Here is a 12,369-nt window from a genome sequence, read left to right as displayed (position 1 = left end):
CATATTTTTTTAAGATTAAGAAACATAACTGTGAAAATGCATTAATAATCCCCACATCAGCACCTCCACACATTTGACTTCGTACATACTCATAACATCGTATGTGAATAACGAAATACAAAGCATGTACACTATTATGAAACAATATGCTTTTCAAATGAGTTTATGCAAAAGGGACACACATCCAAAATCACAATTGGAACACATTCTACCTGTTCACCTTCATGAGAAGGTACAACTTCAGTGACAACCAAGCCAATAAGAGCAGTTAACAGAAAAATCCTCATTTTTCTACTTTCCAGTTTAGGCCTTTTTGAGAAATTTGTAGTGGTTCAATTGTTGGATTGTGTGTAACCCAGAATGTATTTCATGTATTTCTCTAGTTGGAGCAAATGTAGTTAATGTCATGTGTGGTTCATTCTGCAAACTTTATTGCTTTTTGTCAATATACCCTGTTTGGCAGTCAGTCCAGTATTTAGACAGACGTTGTTATGTTTGGGCAATGACATTTTCATTCATGGAAGTTCACCATAATGTGGATTGTGGGAAAGTGTCCAGTGCATAACCAATCACATATAACTTTGAAGTACAGGGCTGAGATTTTACTCAAATGTGTTATGCTATGTAATAGAGAATGCTGTTTAAATTTCTTTTTTAATTACTTAGCAATTAATTTTATGTATCTGCATGTACATCTGCATGTGAGAAGAGGGAACTAGATCACATTACAGATAGTTGTGAACCACAATGTGGTTGCTGGGAATTGAACTCAGGATCTGTGGAAGTGCAGTCAGTGCTTTTAACCACTGAGCCATCTCTCGAGCACCAGGTTCAAATTTCATTTAAATTTGTTGATATTTAGACCATAGGCAAATTTGGAGGTTATAAGCAATAATATATAGAAATTACTCAGCTAAATGGACCTAATGCTTAATTAAAGAGTACGATCAGGGAAATTCTATATTTACATAAAAGATTATCTACAGAAGTAAATGTCGAAAATTAGAGCCTGATATTATGTATAAAATGAAGATCACTGATTTGCTTTTGTGCCATTAAAATATATGTTTAGGTGTTTTCCTACACATTTTGATTAGCTACTTAACTTCTCCCACTTTTCTGGCACAGTATAGGAAGGCTTTGTGCAGTCATATTCATAAATCTTTATAAATAGTATACCAGACAACATAGCATACTGCTACACACAGCCTTCTCCTACATTTACCTAAATGAAATATCCATTCCAACTCGGAAATTATTTTGTGTATAAATAGAAATTGAATTAATATTTATGGGTAATCTTATACTTGTCTATCATCTCGATTTAAAAACAATTATAAAATTTAGTTGGTCAATGAGTGTTTTATGGATAAAAGCATAAATACACAAAACTAATATTTATAGTTAATTATTAAAATCTCAAGTATAGTTAAAACCACAAGTTTTAAAAACTGTTCCTTCTGATAGAATTAATGAGAATATAACTACCACAGATGTGGACTGATTGATAAAGATGTTTTGTACTATAAAGTCAAATACTGTAAGCAGCAATAAATAAGAAAATATAATTTAAGCAAAATGAAATATTAAAGAAGTATTTATTAAAATATTATATAGAAATGTGGTAAAATGGTTTGGTGAGAATATGAAATCTCCTGAAAGTATAATAATTTGTGTTTCCTACCTATGAATTGGGTTGAATGAGTCAGGCATGCTAGAATGTATGTATGGTTTCAACACCAGGAAAGGAGGTGGTAAAAATAATTTCATTGACATGACTAACAAAAACATAATTTTTTAAGGTGAAGAAATATACCTACAATGAACATGCCTATGCTTCTACAAGATAAAATGCTGAGGAAAGACATTAAATTTTAAGTTCAGTGTGCACGTGCATTATTAATCCCCATGTCAGCACCCCACACATGACTATGTAGACATAAAATCGCGTGTGAGAGAATAAGTACAAAATATGTCCACTAGTATGAAACAATATGCTTATCAAATGAGCTTATGTAACAGGTAAACACATAGAAAATCACAATAAGAATACATACCTACCTGTTCCCCTTCAATAGTAGGCACATCTTCAGTGCCAACAAAACCAATCACGGCAATTAACAGGAAAAACATCATTTTTCTATTTCTCGGTGTCCACTTTTTGCGAAATCACAGTGGTTCAATTGTTGGATAGGGTGAAAAATAGTACATGTTTCATGTATTTCCCTTATTGAAGCAAATATAGTCAATGTCAAGTGTGGTTCATTGTGCAAGCTTTATTGCTTTTTGTCAATTCATCTTGTTGGCAGTCATTCGAGGATTTAAACTGATGTTATGTTTGGGTAATGATATTTTCATTCAGGAAGTTTAGCATGATGTGTATTTTTGTGAAAGTGATAAGTGCATAAAGAAATATGAATAACTTTGAAAAACAGAGATGGGAATTTATTCTAATGTACTACGTTATGTAATAGAGAATGTGTTTCCAATTTCACTTTTAAATTGTTAATTTATGTTATTATGTGGATCATAGGCAATTCTACTTTGTTAGCAATATCAAATAGAAGTTATTCAGCTAATTGTACCTAATACTGAACAGCATAGTCTCATGTTTTAAAATTCTATAGTTACATACATTTTCACCTAAAGAGACAAATATCAATGAGTAGAGCCTATTGCTATGTATACAGTGAAGATCATAGATTTCCATATGGGCCTTTTAAGGATATCAAAATGGATATTATTGGGTAACTTAGTCACATTGACTAGACACCAGCACTGCTCCCATCCGCTCCTATATGACCCATCTGATCACAAAATTATCTTTAATAGGGAAAATCTTGACAGACCCTGTAGTCCTGGTTAAAAAAAAACACCCATGACATGATAAATATTTGACTCTAGGTGGAGCTCATGGTATTTAAAAATATTTTATTCCTTGTGTTTAATTTTCGTGATTGTAAGCTAATTCATCACGTGATTATGAAATACATCTGATTTTTATGGAGTAAATTATGTGTCTTTATTCTATTAGTTTTAGTAACTAAAGTTTATTTGTCTGATATTTTTTTTAAACTTTGTGAATTCATTAGTAAGTTATTTAATTCACATACTGTGGACTCTCACTTTTTTCCATGTAAATATATACTAACCAATGTGGTGCGTCCCTCAAACAGTTAGTAAATTTTCTGCAACTAAAATATGAAGAAGCAGCAGCCAATTGGTCCAGTGAGTAAAGAGTTTGGATTTTGAAATGGGAAAACCTAATTTTAATTACTCTAACCTAAATGAAGGTGGACAGGAAGAAAGAAACAGAAATGTTATCTTTGGACTAGATGCAAACCCCTTGATACATTACACAGAGACTCAAATCACATGCTCATACTTGCATGTGCAATAAGTATATGCACCATAGAAATTACTCCTATATTGAAGATATATATTTAATACTATCTGGGTTTCATCATAAATAATTTTATTTAAAATGTTCATTCCAGTAGATGAAATTTATTCACTCAATCACAGACAAAATAAATGAGAAAAACTGATGAAACTTAAGGTAATTATTAAGTTATGTTTCTGATCTATGCAGGAAAGATAAATGAGCTATTAAGGAAGAATGATTAGAGAATCTTCATATTTGTAATTTGATGACATGGACAAAAATGTAGAAAGTACTCTCAATCTTGTATCCTGTAAAAATTGGGACACCAATGAAAGTATATAAAATAAAAATAATATTGTTTTGAGAATATACAAGAATATATGATTGATTGGTGGGATTCATCTTGATGAATTCTCAAGGAGAAATATCATAAAATCTCCTTCTAAATATAAGCACATAGATTTGATATTTTCATAATTATGTGGATTTTAGTAATCAGGAACGCAATTGATCAAATGCTTAGAGATTACATATTACTTGTAAACACTAATATGTAATAAGAAAACTACATATGTATGATTGATACATTTAAATCTCTTTTTGATTATGTATTATTATCTAAAATCAATGTAGCACATTGAAGATTGGATCCGAATTATGATTCATGTATAATTTTTCATTGCCTTACTGTATCTGTTCTATTCCTGAAAGATAAATGATTATTTACCCTAAAGCAGCTTCTCTTTTTTATTAAATATTAATGTCCATGCAATTTTACAAATACAGATATTTTTAAAATAATTCCAAGTATATTTTATGCTGTTAATAATTATTGAAAGCTTTTGCTTTATTTATTATTTTCAAAGTTTTCAAACAGTATATTTTGATCATGATTTTCTAAATGGTATATTTTGGATTAAATGATCAATTTGATGGAACACTATTTAAATTTCTTATTTTGTTAATAAATTTATTTAAACAACATATAGCCAGATCACAGATATTTTCCTTCTCTTCTACAAGTACCACCCTTCCATGCCACAACCCCCATTCCCGTTCTCCTTTTCCTCAGTAAAAATATTCCTGGCACAACAAGTTGCAGCAAGACTAAGCATTTCCTATCTCACTAAGGCCATATGAGGCAGGCCAAGTTGTGGAAGGCAACAACAGGCAAGGAATTTTCCTATCTTTAAAATAACCAAATCAATATCTTCACTGAAAACAGGTGTCTGTAAAATGTAAGACATACAAAGTAATAATGTAATTTATTTACTCAATTTTAATTTCAGTTTGTAATAACTGCAGAGAATGATCCAGCTTTTTCATCATTTTCTCTTATATCAGATTATTATTTTTATAAAATTGAAGCAAAATTATTTATTATTTTGGAAAAGATTTTGTATGTTTTTAATTGGAATTCCATAATCTTGGTTGCAGTCACATAGAAGTCCCATAATTCTGTACTCGAATGTGTTTTATTTTGCTCCATTTTATATAAAAAGTCAAAAGAGATATCATTTAGAAGTCTACCAATTTTTAAAATATAAATTAATAAAATTTTGTTGTCTAAAACTTTATTGATTTGTAAATTTATTTCCCTGATAATTTTATTCTGGTACTTGAAACACATTACTCTTCTGCAAATTTCTGTGTTAAATCACCAATTTTCTGATAAACCAATCAAACACAGACACACACACACAAACACACACACACACACACCTTTTACTTTAACCTATCACAATATTGAATGTGTAGCCTTCAAACTTAGGATGATCACTGTATAAGGGTCATCATTAACAACTATTTCTATATTGTTATTACAAAGCATCAAAATCAGTTACTGGTTCAATATTTAATATACATAGCATTATGTCTTTTTAAAAATATTCTTAGAATAATGTTTTCATTTTGCTTTTTGAATTATATATACAACCTACATAAGCAAATTGAGTACCCCAGTGTATTTCAAAATTAATGAACTTATATCATAATGACATTTCATATTCATTAACAGAGATTTAAATTCAGTTGATTTTTAAATTAATGTGATTACATGATAGAATATTGGACTTAGGTCCAGAGGAGGATTTGTTTTTAGTTCTCCCCAGTAATAGTGATACCCAACACACTGAAGATTAAATCTGATGGCTTATCTATGTGATATTTTCTGAAAATCTCACAGAACTTTATAATTTTAAAAAGGTATAAAAATTCATTTAAGAATTCTTTGTAGCCCAGAATATAGTTTGTACATGCCAGCAGAGAAAGTTATTATCAAATGATGGTGATGGTTTGAAATATGTGATAAATATTTTCTTCCAAAAAATCAGAAAAAATATGTTTACAGACAACTATTTTATACATCACACTTGCAGAATGTTGCAGTCATATCTTTAATGTTTTCTTTAATTTCAACAATGGTCAAGTTTATGAGGACAGTAGTACTTGATACAAAATTTAGTACGAATTTAAAGATAGGGGAGTCTGAGAAGAAATATTTGTTCTGGATTAGATAACAGAATAGATTCTGTCATTTATTTTGAATTGGTGATATATTTTTAGGTTCCATAGTGTAAATTCTCACACAGGGAGGGGAGGGGACATAAAGCCTGAATGACATTTTTTCTACCTGGCTTATTGGCTGGGGGTATATGTCAAACTTTTCTCTCTCAACATACGACTGGGACACATTCATTCCCTTCTGTCTTGATGACTCTCCATTCTTCCTTAGATTTTTCCTTTGGATCCACTTGTATGCAATTCATGAGCTAATGTAGAAGCTGGGCCTCAGCAGTCTTCCCAAAACTGAAGCTGACCTTAGCACCCTCCTCCTCCACAGCCCTTGCTATTACCTACCATACAAGTGTTCTTACCTTGACTCAAGTCACGCCCTCCTCAGTCTAAAGAAGCTTATAGCCAAACTGTTTATTTTGCTCATCACATATTCCCAGAGCCTGCCTCCCCTAAGAAGTTTAGACACCTACTCACAAATCAAATGAAAAACAAAGAAAACCAACAACAACTCAAGCATCTTTCCTAAGCTCTATGGATCCCTCTTCCTTTTTCATGGATGAGAGATAATTGAGGCATGGTTTCTATAGATAGGCTTGGCTGTCCTGGACTCACTGTGCAGATAAGACTGGCCTCAAACACATGTAGAACCATATCCTTCTGCCTCATCTGGCCTGCACTACCTCAAATTCCAATACTGCATATCTTTTGTGATACAACTTTTTTGTACTTAAAATGCAGCTAATCAGGCCCTTTTACCACTGTTAAATGTATTATATATTATTTTCTCTACTGCTCCAATCTTCTATGCCAGATACTTTACCATATATTGTTTGTAAACAATAAGTCTTCTTATATTAGTCATCTATTATATTTCTCACAGTGCATTCATGGTCATTAATGTATTTTTGGTACTGTATATCTCTTATGAGACAATTTTTTTGTACTTGATAACGCACCTAGTCTGGCCCTTTTTCTATTGTATTCCATTACATTTTTAAATGTGGTATAGTTAGTATTACTCAAGGAATGGAAATATATTTTATAATCATCAAGTTGATAATTAAGCTTAAATAATGTATATGCTTATATTACATAAATTTGGACTAGTAGGAAACCTCTATAACTGAAATAAAGAATAATGAATCCACAATAATCACCTGGTGACCCCCATACCTTTATCAATGATTTCTACAAGGTTAGACAAAATAATCAGCATTTTGCCATTACCAGAGAGATTTACGGAGTCAACCTTAACATATCTCCCACTTAAAGTAAAGTGGCCTTGTTTTTACTGTATCCTGGCAACTCTAGAATGCACAAGGACTATGAGAATGCATGTTAACATAAAAGCCAAGGACTATGATTGGTCCTTAAAGACAAGATTGTAATTGGTCAAAACACATGTTTAAATGATTGTGGTTACTGTTAAGAGGAAGTCTGTGATTGGTCTGAAACACTAACATCAATGCATATGATTGGTTCTGAGAGTTAGTGTATCCATTAGCTCACATGTAATTCTTAATGAATGTGATTGATGATTATTGGCTAGGCTGTGACTTGTCTAAATAGAAGTTCCAAAAACAGTGAATGGTTCTACAAGGCTTAGCAGTTGTACTCTTTGAGTCCATACAGAGATATTCAGCAGTTGATGCTTTCCTGATTTGATTTTCTAAACTATCTACATCTGTTCATGTTATATTTCAACTCCTTTCTTTTTATGAAATGTTTTTACTGCATGTGTGAATACAAAGAGAACAGGCATCCTATATGCCTGAGTGTGAGAGCTTGCCTATATCTTTCTCCTTCCACTCCCTCTCGTGTATAGAATCTAATAAAGGCCTGGGTTTATTTGCCTTCCTTTTTCTCTGTAACCTGCCTCTAGTGGCCAGAGCAGCTATTTGCCTGAGTGTGAGTGCTTTTTATTTTGTCTCTTGCTGCCCATATGAGAAAATGGCATTTATGTGCAGTGTCTGTGTTTTCCAACCTGTCCCTTTCATGGGCTTCTAGGGTATAAAGCATTTTACGGATAGAGTGTTTGTGTTTGCGTGAGTTTCTCTCCTTTCGTCTAGGTGAAAATAACTCCAATGGATTTCAGTAGCATGTCAGATTAAATCTCAATGTTGTCCCTCTATGGGACTAGGGTAATTCTGAGCCTGAGTGTGTGTTTCTGCCTGTGCTTCTCTCTTATCTACGCCTAGGCTATGAAGTCTTATGGGACTGTCTATGTGTGCCTGCATATTTTTTTCTTTTCCCTGATTCAAGTGGACATTGGTATCTCTGGACATAGTGTGAGTTTCTCCCTGTATCTTTCTCACTTGCCCCTTTGGGACATGGGATTCTATATTTTTGAGTGTGTGTTCTTCCCTGTGTCACTCTCTCACCTACCTCTAGAGGATAAAGACATTGAGGGCCTGACTGTGTTTTCCTACCTGTTTCTCTCTCCCATGATCTTATGGGACATGGGATTTTATTGTCCATTATCTGTGCCTTCATGTGTCTCCCTCAGCTTCTATAACAGATAAGGGTATATTTGTGCCTAAGTTTTGTGCTTCCATGTTACCCTCACCAGTCACTAGAGACAAGGACATCAATGTTTCTGAGTGTTTATGCCAACCTTTGTCTTCTTAAACCACTTCTAACCTACATGTGCAACTGTGAACCTGTTGTATTGTTTTCTTTTCTCTCTCCCCTGCCTATAGGCATGAAAGGTCAACTCTGTTGCTGAGTGTGAGGCTGCCTGTTTCTCTTTATACACTTCTCCATAGGAAAGCTCAACAATGAGTCTGAGTGTGTGTGTGTGTGCCTATCTGCTTTTCTAGGCAACCTTCCTCTAGGCAACAAGACATATATGAGTATGAATTTGTTTACCTACCTTTATCACTCTCACCTGACTGTATGGGATGAGGACAGCTATGGCCTTGTTGTATATGTCTGCCTATGCCTCTCTCATGCTTATAGTGTATATAGGAAACTATGGTCTTGAATTTGTGAACCTCACTGTGTCTCTCCCATTTAAATCTATGGACCATGGTAATCTCTCATCCTGAATAAATGTGCCTCTTATGTCTCATTCCCGTACCTCTAGCGACTAGGTCAATAAGAGAGTGTGTACGTGTGTGTGTGCCTAACTGTATTCCTCTCTCCTCTGCCTTTGTGGGACAAAGCCTTTTATGTGCCTGTGAGTATGCTTTTTTGTGTCTCTTGAACATTCCTACAGACATAAAATGGCATTAATGTGCCTGAGTTTGTGTTCCTGCCTGTGTAATTCTCTCCATTTCCTCTAGGGGACAAGACCATCTATGATCCTGAATGTGTTTGTGTGCCTGTGTCTCTCTCCCAGCTCCCTCTAGGGTAAAGGAGAATGGATTGGGCAGAGTGTGGGTGCCTTCCTATGTCTCTTGCACCTGCCTTTGGGTGATAAGTGCATGCATGTGCCTGTGTTTGTGTACCTGCCTGTGTAACTCTTTTCCATGCCTCTAGGGTACAAGGGAATCTCTTGGCATGAGAGTTGTTTTTTGACTGCATCTATCAACCTGTCACTTAGGGAAAATGTCATCTGTGGGACTGAATGTGTGTTCCTATCTGTGTTTCTTTCCTCTTACTCTAGGAGACAAGGGCATCTATGTGTGTTAGTGTGTGTTCTAGACTTTGTCAGTCCCTCACTTACATTTATCAGAGAGTTTCATTTGTGAGCAAAGGAAGAAGTGCTCATCTGGTTATCTCTCACCTGCCCTTAGGGAAGGAAATAGCATCTGTTTGCCAAAGTTTGAGTGCCTGTCTGTGACTCTATCACCTGCCTTGAGGGGACAAGGGCATCTATGCAACTGAGTCTGTTTGCCTACCAGAACCTCTCACTTGTTTCTGTCATATGAGGACATCTATGGACTTCAGGGTGTGTGACTGCCTGTATCTCCCTCACCTGCTTATTGAAGGAAATGTCATGATTATGGCTGAGAGATTATTCCTGCCTATGTATGTCTCTTCCTTCTCCCTAGGGGACAAGGGTATCTATGGGCCTGAATGAGTGTCCTTCACTTTGTCTGTTTATCATCTATGTCAGGGCGACAACAACATCCTTGGGTCTGAATGTGAGTGCCTACATGGGTCTCTCTCATTTGCTTATATGAGACAATTAAACCTATGCATCTGAGTGCATGTGAACCTGTCTTCCTGTGTCCCAATCTCCCATGACTCTAGAAGAGAATAGTATCTATGTCCCTTTGTGTATGTGTGCCTTACTGTGTTACTTACTGTTGTTTCAAGAGAACAAAGGTTTCTTGAAGCTTACTGGAAGTGCCTGCCTGTGTCTCTCTTTCTACTGCCTCTAGGACACTGAAGAATCAATTGAGTTCAGTGTGTTTGCCTGCCACAATTTCTCACCTGCTTCTAGAGCAAAAGAGCATCTATGTGTCTGAGAGTGCATACCTCCATATGTCTCTCTTCACTAACCATATTTTTTTAAAGTCATACTAGGGTGAGAGTGAGTGCCAGGTAGTGTGTTTCTCCTCTTCATCTCAGTGAGATGGGCATTCATGTGCGTGATTGTTTATGCCTGTTTGAATATTTTTTCTGTTCCTCTAGGAGATGTGCTTAAATATGGGCATGACTTTCAATTCCTGCCTGTTTGTGTCACTCATATTCATTTAGGGAAACAGGTCATATAAGCCTCACTGTGTGCAGCTTTCCAGGTTCCTCACTTGAGTGTAGGGGGAAAGACCATAAGTCCGCCTGAATTTTTGTGCCCACCTTTGTCTTTGTCCCCAACATCTATGGGAAAATGGTGTCTATAGATCTGTGGGTGTGTGCAAGCTATGTCTCTCTCTCTCTCTTGATGCATTCATACAAAGGCATCCTTGGATCTCAGGTTTTGTGCCTGAGTGTGTCCCTCTCATCTGCTAATACTGTGAAAAATCACGTATTTTACTGGGAAAGAGTCACTTAATATATATCTCTCTTCCCTGCCAAAGGTGGACATACATATCTATGGTCTTCAGAATAACTTTCTTCCTTTGTCTGTCTCTACATCTTGCAAGAGGACAAGAGCATCCTTGAGGCTGAGTGTATAAGCCTGCCTCTGTGTCTTTCATATTATTGTATGGGACAATTGGATCTCTGTTTCTGGCTGAGTGTGTGTGTAGCTACCAGATTCACTCTTTCTAATGACTATAGATGACAAGTGCATATATAGACCAGAGTATGAGTGCCTGCATTTGTCTCTCTCCTACATGCTTCCAGGGCTAAAGGGCATCTATGTAACTGAGTGTGTGTGACTGCCTACTCGTCTCTCACCTACCTCAAGTGGACATGAACAATCTTGAACGTGCCTGTGTGTGCTTGCCTGTGTTTCTGTCTCCTTTGTAAAGGGGACAAGGACATCTATTTTCTCAGGAATGTGTGCTTGTCTTTGTCTCTTTTGTCACTTAGGGACTAGGCAATTTTGATTCTGAGAGTGTGTAACTCTGTGTTACTCTCTAACCCCCTTCGAGCATACAAGCACATCTTTGTTCCTCAGTTTGTTTGACTACCTTCCATCACTCACCTGCTTAAAGGAAAAAAGTCATCAATGTAGCTGAGAATGTGTGCCAGCGAATGTCTCTCTCATCCTTTTTCTGAAGAGGAAAATCACAAATATGAGACCGAGCTTGTGTCCCTGCCTTTGTCTTTCTCTCAAATGTCTCAAGGTAATAATAATGTCCCTGGCCCTGACTGAGTGTGCATGCTTTTGTCTCCCTCACGTGGTTATATGGACAACTGAATTTATGGGTCTGTATTAATAAGTGGGTGCCTGCCTGAGTCCCTCTCTGCACTGACTCTACAGAGAAAGGGCATCTCTATGCGTGAATGTGTGTTCTAGCTTGTTTCTCTCCATTTTTCCTGGATCTTTGGACAAAGGCATCTATGCGCCTCAATGTGTTCACCTGCCTGTGTCTCTCTTCTCTCTTTTCTTCTTCTAGGTGTAAAGGGTATCAAGGTACAGGACGGTGTGAACCTGGGTGAATTAAACTTCTGTCCCTCTGGGTGAACAGGCCATCTATGAGCGTTTATTTATGCTTGCCTTTTTCTATTTATATTTAGGAGACAAGGACACCTTTGCGACTTAGAATGTATGTCTGTGTGTGTCTCTCCCTCAGCTGGAAATCGCAAAAAAATATGTTTGTAATTGAATATGTGTGCCTGCCTGTTTTTACCTAACCCCTGAACTAGGGAAAGGGTATCTATGCTTCTGAGTGTTTGTTTCTGACTGTGGTTCTCATATACAACTAGGGCCCAAGGCATCTGTGGGCTTGAGTGTGAGTTCCTGCTTTTGGCTCTCTCCTACCATTGTAGACGACAAGGGCATATATTGGCAAGATTGTGTGCATTCTTGTGCCTCTCTTTCATGATCTAGTGGATAAGCCTTTTGTTGTATCTGAATGAGTTACTGCCTGTGTCACTGTCTATTTTCCTGTTTGGGACAAAGGCATCTT

Source organism: Acomys russatus, unplaced genomic scaffold, assembly GCF_903995435.1.
Source record: "Acomys russatus unplaced genomic scaffold, mAcoRus1.1, whole genome shotgun sequence".
Lineage (NCBI taxonomy): Eukaryota > Metazoa > Chordata > Mammalia > Rodentia > Muridae > Acomys > Acomys russatus.
The sequence above is the reverse complement of the archived record's forward strand: the minus strand, read 5'-3'. Positions refer to the sequence as shown.